Source organism: Bemisia tabaci, chromosome 8, assembly GCF_918797505.1.
Source record: "Bemisia tabaci chromosome 8, PGI_BMITA_v3".
In the NCBI taxonomy this organism is placed as follows: domain Eukaryota; kingdom Metazoa; phylum Arthropoda; class Insecta; order Hemiptera; family Aleyrodidae; genus Bemisia; species Bemisia tabaci.
In genome coordinates this window covers 33,819,318-33,844,473 of record NC_092800.1, presented here as the reverse complement: position 1 = coordinate 33,844,473, position 25,156 = coordinate 33,819,318, and the positions used below count along the sequence as shown (strand labels likewise).

At 39.1% G+C, this 25,156-nt stretch overlaps 1 protein-coding gene across 7 annotated transcripts in view; it reads left to right on the top strand.

The window, feature by feature from the left end:
* The window catches only part of LOC109030233 (prolactin-releasing peptide receptor), a 384,812-nt gene that overhangs the window by 265,738 nt on the left and 93,918 nt on the right, over positions 1-25,156 (top strand). The window lies entirely within an intron of this gene.

Genomic DNA, 25,156 nt, shown 5'->3' with positions numbered 1-25,156 from the left:
AAATTTTTCCCGAGCATGAAGCCGTTCATTTTCATTCAAGTCGAGATCAAAGGCACCGAGCGAAAAGTATCAGGATCTCATTCAAGGTGTTTCCGTCTCTGCTCGTTGGAGTAGCGCGAAATCTGAAGACGTGGATTTCCGAGTGGCTTAAACTATCGATTCTGAATACTTTAAGAATCTCATCTTGATCGAAGACCGTATCATAAAGGCACACACGTATAATGCCTTTGGTTTCGCGGCACTGGCGCAAAAGCGTAAATGTCTGAATATCGATAGAGGTATCTCTAAATGGAATACCAGTCAATTGGTGCAAAAGCGTAAATGTCTGAATATCGATGGAGACATCTCTAAATGCAATATCAGTCAAAATGAAGCCCAAGATCACAGATCACGCTTGTTTATTCCAAGCTCTTTAATTCGAAAAGTGCGAGTATACGATGGAAAGTAAGCCAGTTCCGGGGAAATACCTAGATTTCGGGTAGGAAATTTATGTCTATCCCTCCATGTTAAGGTGGATACACCAGAAATAAGTATACACCAAGATATCGAATAAATTTTGCGAAATTACTGATTTTCCTTCAAATTTTTTGCCTAAAATGGATTCATTATACCTCCAGTAGTAGATTCCAGCTGTTTTTGCCCTAAGAATCTATTTCAGAATCCCTGATGTACAGCTGAAAGTATGCTGATGCGAAATACTGTATTCGATTAGTCAAATCGAACGGCTGATATTGGCGTTCGTATTCATCCAGCTTTAATTTCAGGTTTCCCTAACGAGCTTTCTTGATAATAACCGCTGAATTGTGCTTCGAGGCGTAATAGGTTTGTTTTCTGACAAAAATTCAAATTGAAGCTAGTATTTAATCAAAACATTTCCGATACCTCGATTCTACTTCACCATCTATTTCTACAGGCTCACTTGAAATCAAAATCTGTGAACCTCAATCAGCTAGTGAATTAACAATGTGATTCAAAGTGGTGCTACCGTAATGCTCTCTAATTTGAAATCAGGCCGGCTCGCTCTTTATTTCGAACCGGCATAATCGGATCCTTTCTCATTCGAAAAGGTTTCGGTGGCTTTGTTTTGATGTAAATTAGTGAGATTGGCAAAGGAACAGTGGAACTTTTGTTTACGTCCGCCCCGGTCCACGTTAAAGTTGCATTTTTTCTCCTAAACAAAACTAGTAAACTTTGACCTTTAGTTCAGAGTGAAATGTACAGAATTCTAAAGTTTTGTATTGTATAGAAGTTGCCAGAGTGAAACTTCAGAGGGGGAGGCAAATTCATAAGGAAAACACGTGATTTTGCTGTGAAGCGCGCCGCCGCGCGCGGCAGGTTACCAGCGTGAGCATTGGCGCCTACAAACCTAACAGGGATACTTCCCATTGCGCATGCGCTTGCGTAAACCTAACAGGGATACTTCACGCATTGCGCAATGCGTGAAGTATCCCTGTTAGGTTTGTAGGCGCCAATGTGAGTGCGCGTTTCGCGCTGGTCACCCGCTGCGCCACGGCGCTTCAAGCCACTATTTCGCATCAGAGGTGTTGCACATGTGCATAGATGGCTGATGGCAAAAAATGTGTACCTCCGATTGCACTCTTAGCTCTTAATGATTTTTTTGTAACGAAAACTGGCCTACAGAATTTCTTAAAGTTTCTGTAAATTGATTTTACTCATCCAAAATATCCAAAGAAAGTTTTATTATTTTTCTTCTTCAAAAATAAAACATTTTCGGAGATTTTTTAACGTTGTAATGGAGATACATTTCTTTCTACTTGAACCATCAAATATCCTCCCTTATTCTTTTGAATTGAGTGGCCTTGAGGACAAGGCGCATAAATGCAATTCTCAAAAAAATGGAGATATTCATGAACTCAACTAAAACTAGTTTGATAGTATATTTTGTGGAAAATTCACAATTAAAATCCAACTTTAAAGCATCAGAAAGTGAGAATAATCTCATTTCTTCCATGAGGCTCCATGTAATTTTTGAAACTTAAAACACGTATTTCTTGAAATGGCAAAACCTGCACTTACGCGCCTTGTCCTCCAAGCCGCTCAATTCTTCTTTTACTTGCCTTCATTCTTATTTTATCCTCCTTTTTCAACATTGTTTCTCATTTACTGTGTCAAACACCTTACAGTAAAGTTCCCAAAGACGATTTGCTGGACGAGTCAAACGTCCGAACTCACCTAATCCCGAGGTTTGATTCAAGCTGAAGCACGCAATGAGGTTTAATTATTCGCCACTTGAGCCTCCTCCCCCCCCTTAATCCTCCCCCAGACCGGGCAACGCCTCCTATCTTTCATAATCTGTCTCGCCGTCGGCTCCTTCTTACCGAATAAAAACAAAGCAATCTGCCGGAATTCCGTCTCCCGGACAACCGCCGGCAATTCACCGACCCAAAACAGTTCTTAATTTTAATCAAGCAAAATTATTAATTAACACCACAGGATTGGCGTTCGAAGGATATTGATCAGTAGTTTGTCCGATCAAGCTTGCGGTGTCTGCTCACGCATTGCCAAATTTTGTGGGGGGAAAAGCGCTCCCTTCTCCCTTCTTTAGTCAATTTTAATTTGAAATTAAAAATACAAATGAGAAGTAACAAAAATTTATTTTAGTTAAAAAGTAATGAACAATTGAGAGCCTTAGAGGACAAGGCGCATAAGTGCAGTTTTTTGAAATATTGGCATATTAATGATTTCAAGTAAAACAAGTGTTGGTGCATATTCTGCGAGAAATTTGCTCCCAAATCCTAATTTTTAAGCATCAAGAAGTCAGTTTGAAATTTATTTCCGCCATAAGGATCAATGTAAATCATGAAATTCACCGAAATTTTCGGACAGCTTTGTTGAAAAATTTCTCTGTAAAAAAATAAAATGGCGACGGAAACTTTCAAATATCACATGGCGCTTGTGATACTTTGGCCGGAAGGTGACGAAATAACACTTTTCAAGGATTTTCTGCCAGCTGAAACTTTCACGTTATTCACGATTTTCCATAATTTCCTTTGCAGGTAACTTCAATTTAGTTTTAAAATATATCCTTCCTCATTCCTATGGTAAAGCACCAGAAACGTTCGCATACCGCTCTCGTGATACTAAACTTATCCCTCTAAAGTGACGGATGGATACAGGAAAGAGAAGTAGAATTTTGATCCCTTCAAAAAATATTTGTTCTTACCTAGGAGAAGCACTTAGAAACTATAGCTGCTCGAAAGATATTCATCTCTCCAGCGCTGGCGTGCTAAGGAAGAACGCCGTATGAACATTCGAAAGTTGTCAAATTTCCCTTTATAAAACTTGTATTTTTGACAACATTCATGCATATTTTTCCTTGAAATTTTCAGATATTTTAGATTAAATTGCGTACAAAATTGTCTGAAATTTTTGGAAAATAATATTCGCAATATTTCCATAAAATTCGGTTTTTATCGGAGAAAACTTGGCAACGCCTGAAGGCTCATACGGCGTTTTTCCTTAGCACGGCAGATCAGTCCCAGGATTTTAGCCGCACTCTGCATGACCACGTTCCCGCTTAAATCCAGCTTTGCACACTTTAAAATTCATCCAGATCATTTTTCTAAATTTAACGCTACCTTTAATCAGCATATCACTGGCTCACTGTCGGAACAATTTTTTTTTTTTTTTTTTTAAACGATCAGGCAACTCTCCGGGAACTACAAGCGATGATGAAACAACGCCGAAGGATACTCGTGAAGTGTCCGCGTTTTGGAGCAAAAAACATCCCTCTTCCCTTAACTTTTTCTCTCACCCTCCATGGATTTTGTTTTTTCAGAAGCTTTTATATTCCTCTTTGGAATACCGCTGAAAAGTGTATGGAATGATTCGCAGTTAAGGTATGTTTTAAGTGGACTGTAGTTTACAAAAAGGAACTCTTATTTTGCTAGGACTGTGCAACTCACATTCTATGCAATGAAATTACTGAAATCATGCAAACAATTAAATTTACAAAGGTAATTTTCGTCTTGAATTCATACTTATTGAAAGTAAAGATAAAACTTGTTTAGGTGATCTGTCTATGCTTACAAGATAAAAATAGTTGCACAATTTTAGCGACATTGAAATGTTCTTGGTTCCTTTTTGCAAAATGCAATCCAAGTAAGCGCTTTCTTTCTTATCCTTTGAATCCAATCTTTTGAACCTAACTTAGAAAAAAATCCCTTAATGGAAAGCTCGACTTTGTCGTCCCTTTTTATATATATTGATTTTGGTTGAATTCAGAGTTTATTTTTGAAGTTCCTGTTTTTTACATCCATTTGTATGCGAAATTCTGAAGAAAAAATGCATGTAACTCAGTACCCTAGCCCGTACTTCCTCTAGCACCCTATTGCTCCGACAGTGTTAAAAGTACAGAATTTTGTGACAGAAGTCCTTTTAATTTTCCTTACGCATCGAGGAACCGACGGTGGCGTCCGGGAGGGGAATTTTATGCCTTGTCTTAAAACCCACACTGCTGCGCTAAGAAAAAACGCCAAATGAGGATCCGAGCTTTGCCAAATTTCCCTAAAAAATATCAATTCCTGAGAAAATATATACATATTTTTTCTCGAACTATTCACGTAGAGACTGGCAAAAGTTTGTATGACTGGACAACCCATAGGGAAAAGACTGCCTGGACGACCGCCTAGAGATGGCACAAGCTGGCTCTCTCTGAAGATGATTGAATGTTCCTGTTACTATTGTTTTCATTGACCTGACGAATCTTTACGTATATTATACTTTACGATTTTGTGCTCGCAACGAAGCTTGACAAACAGGGCCATGGCCTAGTCGTTTGCAGAAGAAGATAGAAGATTCCCATTTAACCTAGGTAAAGAATCGATTAATAATGTGTTGTGCGAATCGACCACTAGACAGGTATGAATTACGATTCTGTTACATATGTTTCCTGACCAACGATTTACATCGCAAAGCACGATTTGCGCCACTGAAAATTACTGAAATTAACTCCTAACCAATATATTCAATGTTTCTTGACGGGTGCATTTAAACCTCCCGCTCATGAAAACTCAATGGTCTACGCGAGTCAAACCGCACATTAAAAATTACCATGACACTCTCTGCAATATGAAAATCTGGCAACCTCAATCTCGACGCTTCGGTTTAGCTATAGCAAGTTGTTTATAGTTTGAACAACACAGGGTGGGAAATGAACAGTGCTAGATAGAGAAGCCTGCCGAAACCACTGTAGTACGCGATTAGACTCACGTAGAGTATGAGTTTTTTGTGAACGGGCAATTCAAATTTCCCTTAACCAATGTGCGTAAAAACATTAATATTTTAGATAGGAAATGATTTCGGTAATTTTCAATGCGAGAATCGTTTTTTTACGTAAAATTCTGGTTAAAAAACATGTATCAGAATCCTTAAACTCGTACCTTGTCTAGTGGTCCATTCTAAAGAATAATATCCACAAGGTGTCTTGATGATTCTTATTTTATAAGAGAAAATTTGGCAACGTCAGGATGTTCATATGGCGTTTTTTCTTACTTTGGCAGCTCGTTTACGTCGTTAACTTTACGAGTTGCCACGTTCGGCATCGGTGAACTTTAATACCAATAAAAGAGAAACGAGGTCTTCTGCTTGCTCTAATAACATGTGAGTGCAGCCTCCGTCTTACTGTGTCCAAGCGGCTACTCGCACGCAGCGTTGCCAAATTTCTCTCGCCTCCTTTACTGACACCATTGTTAATGGTTAAAAATCCGACGGAGGCGACAACTCTGCTCTTGTGCAGCCAATATGAGCATAATTTATCTGCTGTTCCGCCTGTAATTTAATCAAATTTCCCCCTTGTTTCTTTCTCCGTTGCGTGCTCCAGAAAAAGGCCGCGAGAATCTCGTCCGCTCAAGAAAGAGGGAAGTTTCAAATAATTAAACAGAGCTGCGATCCTTTACAAGAAAAGGAACTTTAACCTCTCTTTATTGGGGTAGGGGCAATAGCGGAAAAGATATTGCCACGCAATATTGGTCACCGAACGTTTAGGCAACATTACCCATGAGGGATATTTATAGAAGATAAAGGTACAACATCTGACAGCATTGCTAATACAGTCAGGTGATTTTTCCAAGAGATGTTGTTGCAGTATAAACCGCCGGAAATTATTGAAATCAATATTGCCGATATTTTCCAGAGATGCCATTTTTTCTTACTTTGTCAAAAACCTCCTTAAAGCCCATTGAAACCAGGATAGAAATTTCACAGCTCTCTCAAAGAGAAGTAGCAGTTTGAGGAATGAATACGGCCTAAAAGGTAGGTAATTGCACTAATCCATCGGGGAAAAAATCAGTTAAGTAAAAGCAGACGTCCATCCGTTAGAGCGCCAATTGGACGTATTTTTGTCAAACGGAACTATGTGCATTATACCGTGAGCCCTGTTATGCATGTATTCTTATGGGGCTCAGGGCTCATGTCTTAATGCACATAGTTCCGTTTGATAGAAATACGTCCAATTGATAAAACGAGGAAAACTCCACAGTCTCCTGTTAATATCCCTGCTCTTCCCTTATTTTCAAACAAGGTGGCGGGCGCCCTATCTTTCGAATTCAATTCATGACGTAATTGGGGTCAAAAACCTCGCCTCTCCTCTCACCCTCAAGTAAGGTGTTATCAGATGAATAAAGGAAACCTCAGGTAAATATTTTTACATCTACTGGATCAGTGCTGAAGAACCAGCAAATGTATTTTTACGCAATCATTGTGTGAGATAAAAAGGAGTGAGAGAAATAAAACTGCCATTAAAGCACATAGAGGAAAATGCATAGAGGTATTTTTTTCTTCACTTATTTTTTTCTTGCAGTTTATTTGGCTTTTATTCCTGTTTTTTCGTTGCTCAGGAAGCCACAGCCGGCTATAGACATGAGTTTTAACATAGAGATTATTTTACTGTCAGTAGACATCATAGGGATTCTGTTAAATCCATGCGCCGGCTTTCAAATTTAGGTCGAGGGACTAAGGGATTAAGGGATTAACGTCGAGTAGAATCTATTTCTGCAGATCCACTCGTCAGTTCCGCGAAAATTTGTCGCCCCAACCGGGATTCGTACCCGGGACCTTTTATTGGTCTAGAGTCAGACGCGCTGACTGCTAGGCCAACCTGGCCGGCAAGAGGTGATTTTTGTTTCCTTTATGCGATTAATTCGTGCTTTTTTCTGAAAATGTTGACCGCGCTTTGAGGCGTTCGTTTTCGACCTCCGGAGAGCTGGACTCCGTTTTGAAATGAGGAACTAAAATTGTTAGTTTACTTCAGAAAGGACGTATCAATTATTGGTTTTCTCATACAGATAGGTGCTTTCATGAATGCTTTGTGCAAAATGTAGGCCAACTGAGAAAACAAAGCTAAACGCCTCTGAGAGAGATACCATCTTGCAACTCCAAAATTTGAATAATTTCCAAACCCTAAAAATATCCTTCACCAGAACTGTAAAAAGCATAAGTTTTCATCACCTCTTAATTTGAAAAGCTTAGAAATCGAGCCACCCCGTAGACATGTATTGGGCCGTCTCAATAATTTAATATGTCCCTCCAGTAAGCGGAAAAGTAAAGGAACAAATTGCAATTCACTAATTTTTCACACCGAGAATCGATCTATTAAAAAATGCTCTGGCTTTGTTTTTTTGTTCTTTATTTGTTTTTTTTTCATCTTTCCTTTCCCTTTTCTCTTTCTTCTCCTCCCTCCACTTGTTTAATGAAATTTTCGAGGATCCCGATTTTAACGGCTCATTTACCAGTTTCCTTTACTGTATCTATTGTGCCCGAATGAGTTTGACGAAGGCCCTTCCTCATTTTAATGTGGCGACCAATTTTGCGAGGTCCAGTGGGACGGGTGGGGTAGCGGATTCGCTTTCGCGCACGACAATCAAATCGATTGTTTGTGTTGGCGCGCTTTTTGCATACATTCAGCACAAATTATCCCACACCTGAATAGACTCTTGTTTTAATCGTCCGATTGGACGTTACGAAGTCCCTACGAAACCCGTGTAAATCCAGATTGTATGCTTACTTTTGTTAGGATAAAAACGGAACCGTAGTAAAAAGTTTGCGTTCCGCGAATTACGACTATTTTACGTGTGTTAAAAAACTTTACGTCGCGTTGAATGTCTGTCCGCCAGAGTCTGATTTTTCCCCCTTCAGTTTCTTGAAATGTTTTAACACAAGACCGAGTTTGATTTTACCCATATCAAAGACAGCATATTAGCTGCTTTATTATATTACCCATGATAAAAATGTAAAAAGTGTATGGCAGAATAATTACCAAGTTCTGGTAAAAGATTACAAAATTTATTCATCTCTTCTATTATGCTCTCTTATTCCTCTTTTCTCTCCCTTTTTTCGTCTTCCAGAATCTGAATTTTGACCAAATCGTTAGGAAACATCTCAGGCTCGAATGAACTCGTTCAGTAATTTTTTAATTGTTGCATTTTTGAAAATAAGAAATCAAATACACATAAAGCTCACCAGAATTTTTCCGGATTTTTTTCGAGGATGTCCACCCGCAAAAAACAAGTTCAAAATTGCGAATTATAATTTCCAGTTCAAACGCGTACCTCCAAGATAAGACGGGGCAAGAAGCAAATTGCCCCCTGTGCCCCCGGGCTTGTCGATTTCCTCTGAAATTTTTGCAGTGGTGAATGCATAGCTGAAGTGCGCTCCAGCTAGAATTGTATCTATAAAATGGGTGGTTTTTATAGGAGGATTAAAAAAAAACAAGTGGTTAGAAATGAAAACAAAAGAATATGAGCTATGCAAAACAATTATTCGGATATCGGAACTTGGCTGTTTTGAAAATGCCTTCAAATGCGGCGTGATACCTCACGCATTCCGGAGAGTTCAAATAGTTGTATCATTGCGCCGTAAGAATGTTACGGAAGATTTAAATGGAAATAGCCCCCATGCACGCTGGGTGTGTCAATTTCCTTTCACATTTTTGCAGTGGTGAATGCATAGCTGAAGTGCGCTTCAGCTAGAATCGTATTTAGCAAATTTGTGGTTTTTTTAAGAGGATTGTAATTAAACAAGTGGTTAGAAATGGAAGCAAAATAATATGAACTATGCAAAACGATTATTCCGATAACGGAACTTGGCTGTTTTGAAAACGCCTTCGAATGCGGCGTGATACCTCACGCATTCCGGAGAGTTCAAATAGTTGTATCATTGCGCCGTAAGAATGTGACGGAAGAGTTAAATGGAAATAACCTTCAGGATATGATTTTCCCCCTTAATGAGCAGTCTGTGATTCGATTGTTATTGTTAGTTATGTTAGGTATGCAGTTATTGAATGTACTCGATCGACGAACAAAATTGACGTAAGATTTATCGATTTTGTAGGGTCATTCGATAACGAATCCTGAACTCAGGCACTGATCTGACAACAAGCCCCAGATCCATTTTTTATGCTGCAAGTTGCGCATTCGACACGATAAAAACCTCCGCCTGAGATGATCCTGAATCCCAAACCGCACAGCTTGGCAGCGAGGCGAGAGAGCTATCATTTTATCTAATTGAATCGGGTGTCCGCCAAATTCTGCGTTTTTAGCTAATGGTCGGCTCGCAGCGCTCACGCAAACATTAATCAGATTTTAATGCGCCTCCTGCCTCGGCTCATAATTCCCATTTGCACTGTCAAAGTGGTGTGAAACTGTAGATTATATTGTTGACCTTTCAATGGTGGAAGAGAGCTGTGAATTTAATTCAAATGCCACTTCGGTAATTAGAGGCGAAACCGCCCTCATTCTATATTCATGCGGATAATGTTGGATGGAGGCAGATGGATCCGTTGTGATACTCTCCTCTCCTCAGAACGGCGGTTATAATCCTTGCGAGTCGGCGACACTGTTTATTACCTCCGTTTAAATGTATGGGAAACAATTGATTCTTAGTAAAGCAGCTTGCCTTATCTAGAATCGATATTTTTGATGGATTTAAATGGAGGGTACCCAGTTTTGCCACCTTGCAAATAGTAGCAAGCCGCTGCGCTGCATCCGGCAGTGTAAAATCTCGTTTTCACGACACGGAAAAAAGTATCACAATCCCCACTACACTCCTGGCTGATTTTGGCGCTAGATATATGACTGTAGTGGCACCAGTCAGAGCTGAGGTTTAGTCTGCCGAAAGTGTGGTTGGATCAGCCATACTGTCGTGCTAAGGAAGAACGCCGTATGAACATTCGAGAGTTACCAAATTTCTGTTGATAAAACGCTTCCAGGACTTTATATCCACCTAACCTTTCGTCCATTAAATAAATGTCCACCGCTATTTATGCCCACTAAAAATTAAGTCCAGTCTATATTAAGTCCACATGATTTAATGTCCAACCATGAATATGTCAAAAATTGCCCAAATTGTGGAGATGTTATGTCCACATTTTTTTCTTCTCATTTAAATGACAGGAACCACCTCAAAAATAAATGCATACTACTACTGCCATCATTCTTAAAAACATTTCATTCATGAATCAAGTTATGAAAGAGAACAGACTCTCAGAGCAGATAAAAACATATGCTCATGTGTACATTGTACGGATATGATAAGATGAAAACCGAAGCGGGAGCCTAGGAAACGCTCCAATGCCAAATTAAACATTTTTCAGTAACAGATGCTATCAAAATTGAAAGTCCTTTTTGACTAGTTATTTCGTGCGCCTTCAATCGTGTAGGATGCTGTGCAACGACTCTGACTCGAAATAGATGCTTAAAGCGTTGCGGCGCGGCAGGCAACCAGCGCAGCGTGACACGCGCATAGGCGCCTACAAACCTAACGGGATACTTCACGCGTTGCGCAATGCGTGAAGTATCCCGTTAGGTTTGTAGGCGCCAGTGCGCGTTCTGCGCTGCTAACACGCCGCTCCGCTCTGTGTTAGGCTCTAATATTTAAACTCGCGGAGACAGTGTTTTTCAACTCATGATTTTGAAATGTTTGTATTCTCTGCATTGATTATTCCCTTTTAAACTGATGAAAAATAAATATGTACTACTGGAAAACATAATGTGTTTTTTGTAAATATAAGAGTAGTTCCGTGTCAAATTTAATGATTTCCAAAGCATTCAAATTTATTCTTTTATGTTTTGGGCTTTTACTGTGCTGCAGCGTGGTGTTAGCGTGGTGTTAGCGCAACTAAACGCTCAAAATTGGACGTATTTGACTCCAGAAGGTCGATGTACAAATAAGTAGTACAAATTTTTGACGACATTTACGCACATTTTTCTTTGAAATCTTCAGATATTTTAGATTAAAGTGCCAGATTGATATTTTAGATTAAGTGATAGTCTGAAAATTTTGAAAAAAAATATTCACAATTTTCTCAGTACATTCGGTTTTTATCGAAGGAAACTTGGCAACATCTGAAGGCTCATACGGCGTTCTTCCTTAGCACGGCAGATACCTCTGGCTAGTGCAACTACTCTTACACTGGAAAAAAACACATTGGATCTAGAGCCCAGACTCTTGAAAACATTGACAAGAAAAAATACTCTTGATTCAATCGGATTTTTGCTTGAATCAAAACGAAATCTGCTTAAATTAAGAGGCTTGGATCTTGATTTAAGCTAGATTCTGATTGAATCAAGAGTACCTTTTCTGGTCGATGTTTTTAAGAGTCTGGACTCTAGATCCAATGTGTTTTTTTTTCCAGTGTATATCTGGCGTGAAAATCACCCTGTAGTATAGTTGAGATTGTGATACTTCACATCAGTGTGCTACCGCGGTTTTCCAAGCTCGGAAGCTAGAAAATTCACAGCTCTTTTCCCAAAAACCATTTAAATCCATTTAATATATCGATTCTAGGTGAGAAAGGCTACCTCACCCAGAATCGATTGTTCAACATACATTTGATCGGAGAAAGAAAGCGTTGCCAACTTGGAAGAATCGCCACCGTGTATAGGTATTCTAGTTGTGCCACAGTGGTGTGGCGTGAAATGCGATATATCGATTGTTATGCCATTTAAACCTATGGAAAGGGATCGATAAACAGGGTGTTCGCTGCGAACACCTTAAAAATCGATTCTTCACCACAGGTTTAAATGGCAGAACACTCGATACATCGCAATTCACGCCTCGCCACTGTTGTGCCAATGCTGGCTCACAGCTTCCTACGGCCCACAGTGGATCGAGTCAATTAGAGAGGTCGGACATGAACTTTTTGTCTAAAACTGCAAATTCTGTTGTTCATTTCGTCGTAATTGAAATTTCAAGGGGTGCTATCCAGAAGAAAATTTCACGAGGAAACCGATAGAACCACTTTTAGAACCTCAAAATATTGTGTAAAATTGCCGCCGCCATTTTATTTTTTTACAGATAAATTGTTCAACGAAGCGTCCGAAAAATTCACTGAATTTCTTTGCGCTGCCGATAAAATTCAATGAAATTTTCAAACAGATTCAACCAACAATTTCACTGTAAAAAAAAAAAAAAAAAAAAAAAAAAAAAATGGCGGCGGCAATTTTTCAACGTCGCACAGTGGATCGAGTCAATTAGAGGGGTCGGACATGAAATTTGTGTCTAAAACTGCAAATTTTGTTGTTAATTTCGTCACATTTTGAATTCCAAGGGGTGCTTTTTGAAGAAAATTTCACGAGAAAACCGATGGAACCACTTTTAGTACCTCACAATCTTGTATAAACGGAGTTATAAGCGTTTAAAGTTTTCAAATTTTGTCCGACCGCTCCATTGACTCGATCCACTGTGCGGCCGCGGCATGTCAACTCGGCTTTTACGGGGGAACTCCCTGTCAACGGCCCATTCTGAAACGACGTTTCTCGTGGTGTGTGTGCGGTTTCTGATTAGCGAGGTATCTGAGGGAAGATTTAGACGACGACGGGATGCGGGGGCGGTTAATTAGCTAACCACCTTGATAAGTGGCCGGGCAGAGGGGGCACTCTTGAAAAGTGGCCCAAGAGAAAAATGAGAGAGTGGAGGGGGGGGAGGGGGAGGGAGCGTGCGGAGACATTTAATAGGCCTCTTTTTTCGGGGGTGCGTCGGGGGATCATTAGTCGGCTCATGATGGCGCGACGGCAACGTTGCCAAAGCTTACCATTAAATTTTTATTATGGATCTCTGAGCAGTTTTGGAATTATATTCCTTTAGGATTTAGTTCCCATCATAAATTGCATGTATAACGCAGACAATTTCACGTGTAAGGCCATTGTAAGAAAATACTGATACTGGTGCAAAAGACACTAAAGTGTCAATTTTTATCAGTGTCTGTTTAGTAGTTATGAACTCTGTGATTTGAGAGCAAGCACTGATCAACCTTGGAGCCAGTTCTCATAAGCCTTAATCGATGCCTTAATCGCCTTAAGACTGATGCCATCGTATTTTTTGCCCTGGACTTGAAACAAATATTATCAATAAGTGTTACATGACGCCAACTTCACAAGTGGACTACACTTCGCAATATGGAGAACCATTATTTTTGACTCATATTAAGAACAACACATTTGCCATAGGCTCCTTTGCGGAGATGGGTATGACCCTGACCCTATGAACAAGCCAGAAATAGTGGCCCCTCATGGCTAAATAAAGTTCAATCCGTTGTTACCCTCACGGAAAAACGTTACTACAAATCAATGTTGCCTTTTTTCTCGAAAATTGCATTGTATAAGGAGAAATTTGGGCATTTTTAACTGAAAATTTCGCAAATGTTTCTTCTGATCTCATGTAGAAATTAGAAATATTTTGGATAAAAATCGCACAAGTAAATTTTTGTAAAAAATTGAAACGTTTGAGTCAATTTTACAAAATTGGAATGAAGTTACGTTCCTTTATCCGGGAAACGGCGGATAAAGGCAAGACTTTTTGGTTTTACCAGGGTTTCATCACCATCTGGCGACGATGCGCGACGGCGATGAAGACCGGCTCTCTCTCTCTCACGCCGACACTTGACAGGCCATTGAATAGCCCCCTCGACCCGGCCCCCTCCATCAAACCGCCTCCTCCCCCGGGCACTTCATTATCTCCCCAGCCACCCACACCTCGATGTGTGACTTACGTCAATCAGGTTGCGCTGAGGAAAAAAGACAAATCACCGGAGACAAACACTGGCCGTGCAATTTGTAAATATCATTGGCTCCTCGGAACCCCCCCCCCCCTCGGAACCTTCTCCCCCCTCGGTCTTCCGTGCCCCCAGCGCAGCGGCCAGTTTGGTCCAATACTCAGATTTCCAGAAAATACAGAGTGAGGTGCCACTGCCACCTTCAAGCACTGGAAAAAAAAACACATTGAATCCAGAATCCAGACTCTTAAAAACATCGACAAGAAAAAGTACTCTTGATTCAATCAGAATCTATAGCTTAAATCAAGAACCAAGCCTTTTAATTTAAGCGGATTTCCTTTTGATTCAAGGAAAAATCCGATTGAATCAATAGTATTTTTTCTTGTCAATGTTTTCAAGAGTCTGGACCCTAGGTCCAATGTGTTTTTTTTCCAGTGAGGTGCTGGCCCAAAGTAATTTATACAAAGCATAGGCGGACACAGACGACTCCAACAGGGGAGACGTAAAGGGGGCGGGGGTTCGGGGGGCTCCCCTTGAAAATTTTTGAAGCATCTAATATGTAGTCTGAGTAAATATCGTCATAAGTAATTGAGGGGCTCGGAAGATAAGGCGCATAAGTGTAGTTTTTGCTATTTCGAGAAATGCGTGTTTGAAGTTTCGAAATTGCATGGATCCTTCTGACGGGAAGGAAGTTCAAACTGACTTTTTGATGCTTAAAAATTGGAATTTTGGAGCGAATTTTTCACCGATTATGCATTAAAATTTGCTTTACTTGAAATCTTTAGTATCTCCATTTTTCCAAAAACTGCACTTATGCATGCGCCTTGTCCTGCAAGCCTCTCAATTACTAAATTTAAGCATCTTTCATTCTCCTCTCCCCAGTTCCGTCCCTTTTAAATCCTCCTCTTTTGCTTCCTCCTGTTTTCCGGGCAAATTGTAGTTCCCACTTGCAAAATGCGGTGCAATTCAATTAAGGTTTAACAGCACGAGGTTGTGTACATGTGCATCACACTAACGCGATCTATAAGAAATTGTGCAGTGCTCCGTCTTCCATCATACTGTCGTTTACCGGTGACATACTCAATACATCGCGTGTTAGATCTGCGTTTCAGCCACGCGGAAAGCACTGAAAAGGTGTGAAGATCATTTTTTGCCCAGTGTGACAACGCGGCTTCCTGGTGATTGATGGCCTTTAAGTGTGAAGGCGAGTCTGCAAGCTATTTTCCGCAATGAAGCGTAGTCCCCGTCTTGGATTGCAGCGTTTAGTTTCCAGACCAACTACCGTGATAGATGCACTAATCGAGAATTCCTCAAGGGATCCCAGCGTTTAAAGTGTTGAAAACTGAGGGTCAGGCGGACCGTTTATAAATTACACAGCACTTCGCATCCGATTTTTTCAGTTTTAAAGTGAGGCAGTTCTTGTATTTTTTATTTTTCGTTCAAAAACTCAACCACTCCTAATAGAATCCTAAAGAAAGAGACTACCGGAAAAGTTATAAATTTAAGTACTCTAAAATATGCTTTCTCTTCAAAATTGTATATGTAAATCACGAGTTGCGTGATAAAAATTACTGAATTAAAGTATTGACCAAGATAATGTTTTTATTCAGCACCGTTTACGAAAAAAACCAGAGTCTTCTCAAATCAAATTGCGCCTCACTATGGTTTCGACAGGCCTCTTAATCGAGCGGTGTTCTTTCTCCGCCCTGTGTTGTTCAATACTATAAACTACGTGCAACAGCTGAATCAAAGCGTCGAGAGTGAGATTGCCATAATTTGAGACTGTTACAGTGACTATAATTGTGTGTTTTTTTTTCTCTCTTTTTTTTCTCAATACGATTTTTGTTTTGAGCATATCATAGCATATTTTGAGCAAAATTTACCTCAACATTTCTCAAATGTCAAAAATGAGATGGCAGCGCTCTTATTTGTGAGGAAGGTTAAAAAACGAGGCCCGATTTCTTTTCTTCTGTCTTTGGCTTTGTTTCTCGTTTAACGTCTGAAGTACCTCCAAAAATAACACAAACGAACCAACACAATATAGAAAGATAGGAAGAAAATTGACGCTTGTTGATGACGGCGCAGAGATACAACTATTCGTACTTGATGGATGTCCGTGTTGCGTCTGCAAAATTGAAGGCGCTCTGGCGCGAGGCGTGAACTCGCGATGCTCTGCTGCGTGCTGCCAGTGAGGTGTCGCTCAGATTCGAAAAAAATACTTCCTCTCTACCCTACGGGAGCGAGAAAGTAAAAATTGAAAAAGAAGGCCCAAACACGTCTCTGTTACCTGCTGTGTTGACACCAAATCTATTTTCTATTTTTTCAATTTAATGTTCGGTTTTTTTTTTTTTTAGGATGTATTTGTAGATCTGTATCTAAACCCCGTAAATACCGACTTCATATCTCCTCCAGAAGAGATAGTGTCAATAATGATTGGAAACTTCACGATGTTTGACTTTCTTTCAGGTTTTACATATTCTTAACGAGTTTTACCTCTTTTTTTTTCAAGTTTCTTTAGGATCTATCATAAAATTACTGCTGGCAGGGACAGTGCCGAGAAAGAAAAGATATACACAAAGTGCAAATTCTGACTTCGAGATTTTCAGACATCTTGTCTGCAGTCTTAAAAGTAAATACGATTTTCAAAACCTGTGTTTTATCTGGAGCAGCAAATCAACAGTGCGAAATTAAATGCAAGTATGAATTGAATTAAATTCAAATAGAAAGACAGTTTTAATTGTTTGCCGTTCCGGTGAGCTCACAAAATACTGTCAATAGGAAACCAGCGCCGGCCATTAATTTTTGAGGGAGATCAAACAGAGGGGCACCACTATCTCTACGTTGTAAATAATTTCTCCCATTTGGATGTCAACAACATCGTCAAAAGGAAAAGGAAATCGAGTGAAAAGAAGGGTTCTTAGCTATTCCATTAAATGCGCCTAGTACATAAAAACACCGTTTCACACTCTATCCGAGGAAAGCTCTTAAAATTTAACCGAGCTGAAATTTAGCGTTTCCGCAAGAATGACGGATGCTCGTCCTTTCCCGCATGGAGGTCGATTTTCCAGCGTTAGACGTCGCCTATAGAGAGTATTGTTCTTTCTCTAGTTCGTCCTTTTGTATTATTTGTGCACAAATCGAGTTCAAAGACAAATCATTTAATTTTTACTCGTCGGTGAATATTCTGACCTCTCCAGGAACGATTATTTTTTCGAGAGAAGGTTTTACGTTCGGATTTCATCGTGATATACAGCCGTCCTTATGTTTGCTCTGTAAACCGCTCCTTTTAACAAAGGGTTCATTTGCAAAGCCCGTACGTTTGGGCGCATTTATGGTAAAAGGTACTATGTGCCACATAAACCCTATGCACATAGTTCTTTTTAGCATAAATACATCAATTTTTAGATATACACTACTTATTCTGAAGTTGACGCTTTGATTTGCCGAAAAATGGAGGATGGCCGAACATATGAATTTTAATTGTTTTGTACAGTGAGAAGTTTCATATTCGTCGCTTCTCTTACGAGAGAGCTTAACTTCATTTATATGCTGCCAAATTTCCCCTCAAAAATTGCATTTTTACCATGAAAGTTTTGGGTACTTCTAACTGGAAATTTTACTGATTTTTCTTCTGGTCACAAAAATTTTCATTAAAAGTTGCACAGGTACTATCTCGTAAAAAGTTAAATTGTTTGAGTCAATTTTGCAACCTTGGAATGGAGGTACGTTTCTTCGTTCTGGGAACGACGAATCTTAGCATCGCCCGATGACGCTCATCAGGTTTTGAATTTCCATCCTTCAAATATTCATAAGTGGACCACGTTGAGCAGAAAGGAACCAAGCCACATCAGCGATTGCAAAATTTAATTTATTACATGAAACAGGTTGCGCGGATGCCTGTGCAAATTTCTGTGAATTTCCTGCACAGAACAAAGCAAATTTATTGAAATTTTCAAAGGAATCCTTAGAAACGTTCGCTTGTAAAAAATTAAATTTATATTAGCTGATATGTCTTGGTTACTTTCTGCGTAACGAGGTCCAACTATTCACAACTTTCCTCGAAAATATTTTAATGGGGGAAATTTAGCAACATTTAAATGTTCCCACGGCGTTTTTCTCTAGGTTGACAGAACTAGTCACTGCTTTGTACAAGGATCCGACGAACTACTCGTCCACCGCCAACGCAAACTCGAAACCGAATAAATATTTGCCGATCCTAAGCGCGCGTCCAGAGCCAAGGGATGACCGGGCTTTTGCGAGGGTGGCGGGGCGTTGTACCCGGGGACAGTATTTCGTAAGCATCGAAAATCCGAAAGTTGTGAGAGCGCTCCGGGCCGTTATTGAGTGGCATGCAGGAAATTAGAAAGGAGAAAGATAATTATTGAGCATCGACGGTCAAGACGCCTCGCAAAGATTCAAGTCGGCGTGGGACTCGGAAGAGACCATCAATCATACTCGGACCACCGTTGGCTTTTCCTCGGGCCTAAGACTGACCGTTGCGGACCGTAAGCAAAAATCGCGTAAAAACAGGAAATTTCAAACATGAAAAAACAATGAGGAAAAAATGAGAAACAAGGCCAAAAATACTACACCAAAAATCCGAGACGTCTCGACTCAAAACTGAGTCATTTTCAGTGGGAAAATAAATTAAAAATTAAAGAATATCGATGAAAAAACCTGAAACCTACATGTTGGTGATCGAAATCCGAGAAAAAAAACATCTCGGGTTTTTAGTGTTGTATTTTTAGCCTTGTTTTGGCGTCGTAGTATACCGCCTTTGCGATCGTTTCGAACCTTGCTCGATACAATAACCGAGTCCCTTAGTTCCTTACCGAAAAGTGACTACCGCGAACTTCTGAGATTTTCCAAAGCGTGTAAAAAGTTTATTTATCCGTCAATAATTATGATTTAAAGTTGTTTCTCATTCTGGGGCTCTCTAGTTTATGTGCAGTGAATACCAAGAGTCTACGTTACTTGGTTTTCTTAAAAAAAGCCTAAGAGTACGACGCGCTGATTTAAAATATGCATATATAAGCAGAATCAAGCGAATTGATTCGAGGATGGCTGAGCAGGTCGGCACTCTCGGAATGAGAATTTAACTCCTCCGCTTTGTTCAGAACGTTGCTTTGACAGATCTCCAAACCTCTGTTATACTTTTCAAAAGTTGGTACCCGTGCTCTGATAGTGCTGTTCATCTGACAACAATGTCAGTGTCAGCTGATAATAATATTTTTATCATATGAGGTTAATAAAAAGTTTTCAGTCAGTCTTTGACATCCTGAATAATTGTCTTGGTATTTATTTACTAATTTTACAGAATTATATTTTATTTCTTATTAAAACTAAGAAATACAGTGCAATCTGTGTAAGTGCAATCTGTGATGAGCCTCGAGACTCATTAGACCATTAGCTAAACGTGGCTCATACAGGAATCCACTTACCCCTCTCTTCCCCACGCTCCTGATCACTGCGTCGGCGCTCTCGACGAACAATAGCTAATGACGGTCGCCAAGCTAGGCCGGGATCCTCAGCTCCTCGCCCAATTACTTACGCTTCATTAACCATTTCACCGTCACGCTAGGATTCGCCCAATTTTCAAAAAAATTGTTTCGCGAGTTTTTAGCAATTTTTTCCTTACTCTCCGTTGAAACACGAATTAAAAGAGGTCTCATTCATAAAAATCGGCCAAATAGAAGAGAAGTTACAGTATTCGAAATCCGAAGAAATCAACAAAACTTCTCCAAACAAAAAATAAAATGAAGGGGAAAAAAAGAAATGTATAAATTACAATTTAATATGATTGACCTCAGAATGTGACAAGCAATTCAATTATAAAAAGGAGAAAAAATTGAGTGAAATTACAAAAAATTAGCCTCTTGCAAGGGGCTTCCTTGTATGAGTTTTGACCTGAAGACAAGTAAATCCCGTTACATTATTAAAACGAAATTGACTCCATAGTTTAATGCCTTAGTTTCTTGAATACGATTATTTTAAGCTCTCGAAAATTTATACCAGCAATTTTACCCATGGGGTGATTTCCTGAGAGCTGATAATATCACGAATTTCTCATAGAGCCCTTCAAAAATGGCTTGCTTTTTGGGCAGCCGATTCGGCCATCAAACCGGGGTTTAAATGGAAGCTGATAATAACACAAAGCTCTGAGAAAAATTTTGAGATGAGTATAGGAACGGTTTGTAAATTACGAGGAGAGGCGGGCATTCTGTTCAGCATATCGATACATAAGTATTTTCACACGTAGAATTTAATTTTCACGTCAGGGAGTCGACATATTTTGATTTTTTCGATTTTATACGGAAAATGTATGGTTTTTCGGGATTGAAATTACTTACAATTGTTTCATGAAAAATGAATGCACCCAAAATGACTATAGCATTTTGACTTTCACATACGTGCACTCACTAAATCGATTGGTAAATTCAAAGAGTGGGTACATCGACCTGGTATATCAAGTTTCTGCAATTTTTCACGGCAAATCGGTAGATTTTCGGGATGTGGATTGCTTACTTTCAATTCATGAATGAATAAAGCATGGACATGGTTAAGCTTCTTTGCATGAAAAGACGTTTAAAATAAAAAAATCAAGACATATTTAATACAATTGCATTTATATCGAGTAAATCTCTTTTCAATAATATAACGGGATTTATAATACCGGTGATTTGGGTATTTTAGCCCCAAAATACCTTTAAATCGACTTTATCTTCTAGGAGTTCGACAGAATTTTTCCTTTCTTCGCTTAAATTTTTCCGTAGCACTTTTCTTCAAGAATCTGATAAGATTTTGCTTGAGGCAGATCAAAAAACTTAAATTTGTTCGAATAGCTTTCTAGATTCACAATACACGGTCTCGTCAAGGTGCGTCGTTGACCTTGCACTGTTGGATCGTGAATTCTCTTGTTGTGCTGCTTGCCTTTTTTGAAATCTCTGTAAACGAAAACTAAAGGGGTTGATATGTGCGAGTTAATGACGCGCCTTATCAACACATTGTGTTGGAGTTCACTGCTTGTTTTTTCATGTTGCCATTGTCTCGGGCTGCTTTGTAAAAAATTGTGTCAAGGAAGGTGCCGATGTAATATTTGTAGGGTGTAGAATGATGAATGTATGTATGAATGATAATGTATAAAATGTATGAAGATGTAATATTTGTGTAAAAAATAGAAAATAGATTTGGTGTCAACACAGCAGGTAACAGAGACGTGTTCGGGCCTTCTTTTTCAACTTTTTTCCCATCCTGATTTTCCATCTGAGCGACACCTCACTGGCAGCATGGAGCAGAGCATCGCGAGTTCACGCCTCGCGCCAGAGCGCCTTCAATTTCGCAGCCGCAACACGGACATCCATCAAGTACGAATAGTTGTATCTCTGCGCCGTCATCAACGAGCGTCAATTTTCTTCCTATCTTTCTATATTGTAAGGAGAAATTTGGCATTACTAAACTGAATTGTAGTTACGTTATTTCGTATGGGTAACGACAAGTTATAAAGAAAATTAACAGAAGTTTGAAATCGGAAGGTATTTTTATGCGTTTTATCTATTTTTAAACTTTTATCAGAAACCAGCAGTTTGGTTCTGGTTTAGAAATTTGGTCTGAAAACAAAAACGAAAATTTCACAACACTGACTCGTCGTGCTTTTAATAGAATTGGACTGACTTCGGTTACATTACCTGGTTCGAAAGGCGCCTAACTCAGGTTTTTTTTTTTTTTTTTTTTTTTAAATCATGAATTGCTTGGTGACCCAAAACCCCTTTCCGTGTCTATTTAACTCGATTTTTCTTTGTTTCCGCAAAAATGCTCAGTCCCGAGTGTGATGCAAATTTTTCCAAAGTTGACGTTTCTCCGCGGGAACAATTTTTCTAGATATTTTCCTCGATTAATATTCTCCTCGGGTAAATAATTTTTAATTTAGAGTTGCTTTTTCAATTTAGAGCCAAGTTTACTTCTCGAAACAAGACATTCAATTAAATGTATCAAGGACGAGTTCTTGAAATTATTTCTCGAAACTATCGTTGGCTCATTTTCTGTCTCGCAAAATCTGACACCACTCAAAGGCGAACTTCTCCGGAAAGAGGAAAGTTCGGCGTGAGTATGGACAAAGTTGTTATTAAGTATGATCAAAGACACGGAGCACTTTGAAATGAATTGCCGAAAGTTGTCTAACTTTTTCACTCCGGTTTCCTCCTCGCTCGACTGGACGATCAATTGCTTTTCGAGTTTTTGCATGTGTTTATATATTTGGCGTTACATTTTCAAAATTTGACGCAATCAATCAGGTGTCTGAAACTATTCATTATAACAAATGGACCGCGTTAAACAGAAAGGAACCAAGCCACATCAGCTATTCCCAAATTTAATCGGTAAATTAATTCTTTTCATGAAAACGGTTGTGCGGATTTTTGTGCAAATTTCAGTGAAAATTCTCCATAGTTTGAACTGCAAATTCCTTTCGACAATTTCAAAGGAATCCGCACAAACGATCTCTCGTAAATAATTAAATTGCCTATAGTTAAATATGGCAATAGCTGATGTGGCTTGGTTCTTTTCTGTTAAACTCGGTCCAAATTATCGTCTCAAGAAGCCTACTAAGTCTCAATCGTTTTATCAAGCAAATATTCAAATATGTTCGTATTTTTAATGAAATGGTTCAGACAATTGCATCGTAAAGTATTAAAGCTCAATTTTTAAAAGTTAAAAACACGATTATTTTCTCGTATTGTTTCCCGTATTTTCTTTCGTTTTGTATGCATGTGACTGCTCAAGGAAAAAGAGATCTGAGTTCGGAAAATCTTAAAACTGAGCACTGATACTGGTGCATAGAAGAGCTGTAGTATACAAAAATTTGGGGATTAAAAACGCCTGAAAATTTTGTCGAGATTTCACGAAATTCCATTGCTACTTAAATGTCCAATTTCTAGTAATATTCGATTCAATTGCAAATAATTTTTCGTTGGCAGGAAAATCGAAGGAAAATTCTCATAACTAATGAAAAAAATTCGATTTTTATCATTAAGAATTTGAAAACGGTCGGATGTTTTTACGACGTGCATCCCAAGCACGACAACTTATTGAACGAGAATACTTTCAAGGAAGATCGCAAAATTGTACGCACGGAGATACTTATATTCTATTTCCTACCTAAGATGAAGCTATTTTTAGCCATTATCGAACATAGTTTAATTGAAAATGCGTGTCCAGCCTTCAAGTTCTAAATAACCACCGAAGAAACAGATCCTATCCTGAAAGTAAATAATGTAACTAAATCTTATTTTTACAACCCTCCGCGAAAACTCATGTTATTTCAGGCGTAGACGCAGCGTTGAGATTAGTTACTTACGTTATCTACCCACGCGTTCCGATTGCTTGACGCAGTTAGCTTCGATCGTCAGCACCAGTGACCACACGTTTCAAAGTTTTATACTGCGATCTGCGATACTCAGGAAGAACGCCGCATGTACATTCCAGTGTTTCCAAATCTCTCATTAAGGTGTTTTTATGGACGCCATATTTTGTGTCAGAACGGCAAGCGATATATCACATCAATTGGTTCCATTTTTTCAGCTACTCGTCATTTTTCTCGAATTTTGAGATCGCAATTCTGTTGTCAGGAGACTAAAGCACTCACTTACCAATTTTAACAAAGAAATTCAACATAATAAAGGCGTGGTTTTTTTTAGAGAGAAAACATCGCATTCGATACTGATATCGAAACTGCACTCGAATGCTATATTTTCTCTCTAAAAAAACCACGCCTTTATTACGTTGAATTTCTTTGTTATAATTGGTAAGTGAATGCTTTAGCCTCCTAACAACAGAATTGCGATCTCAATATTGGAAAAAAATGACGAGCTAGCAGCTGAAAAATGGAACCAATTGATGCGATATATCGCATGCCGTTCTGACACAAAATATGGCGTCCATCGAATCACCTTAAATTCCTGTTGCAGATTTACCGCACACAACTGCACAAATGACTTAATTCAAAATGAATATTATAGGATTTATGCTCAATAGTAGCATAGATTAGGGCAACATGTAACAAACCGACGGTGAATATACGAGACCATGTATCTCGTTATCGGCGCATTAAAATATCCGCTCCCATTTTATTTTTTCGAAGGAGAAAAAATTCAATATCATTCTTTGAATTTTACACTGAGTTTTTCTCGCTCAGGAGGAAAAAACGGGAAAGTTTTCAAGAATTGATATCAAGTAGTTTTTCATTTAAAAATTGAAGCATAACAGGAAGTCTGCAACGTTGCAAACCACACGGAAAAAAATTAAATGTTGATTTAGCATTTATACAGTTAAAAAGATGTCCGACAAGTTTCAAATGCTGATTTTACATTTTAACAAATGCTAACGTAACTACGCCTACTGCAAAACGTACAAATTAAAATGTTATGTTAGCATTTTTGTATTGTAAAATCAGCATTTGAAACTTGTCGGACATCTTTTCAACAGTATAAATGCTGAATCAACATTTAATTTTTTTCCGTGCGAGATACGTGATCTGTTAGTTTCACCGTCGAGAATATATTTTTATTATGACAATTCCAAAATTATTTTTTTAAATGGGTAAAAAGGGGGCACAATAAATTGAATCGAATTGAATTACGCTTAAAATTCCCTAACAAATTCAGAGAATACTATAATCACGAGTTTCCTCAAACGCTTCGGTTTCATCGAAAAGAAATTGGAAAATATCCGAAGCCTCATACAGAGCATTTCCTTACCGCGACAGTTTATCGCCGAGCGTATTTCCCTAAGAGGTCGGTAAGTTTCAAAAGCGCGATTAAACGCTGGAAAGAGACTCGAACTCCGATTGGAAAACGATTCTCCCGCTTACTTGCCGCCCGACAAGGCGAGATCCGCCCCCCTCCCTCCCCACAGTATCCAGTATCCATTCAACTTATTTCGCCTGTTACTTATTTCAATCATCGTTTCAGCCGACTTAACCGAGATGGAAGTTCGATGCTTTCCCATTTTCAGAATGCCGAGCTTCTTCGTCTGAGGTCAATTACCCAGCCCCCCTCACCTGCCTGCTTTCTAGGAGCAATTATGACGTAACATGACCATCTTCCGTCAAGGACTTTTCGCTTGTTGTCTGCAGATTGCATGTGGACGGTGTAT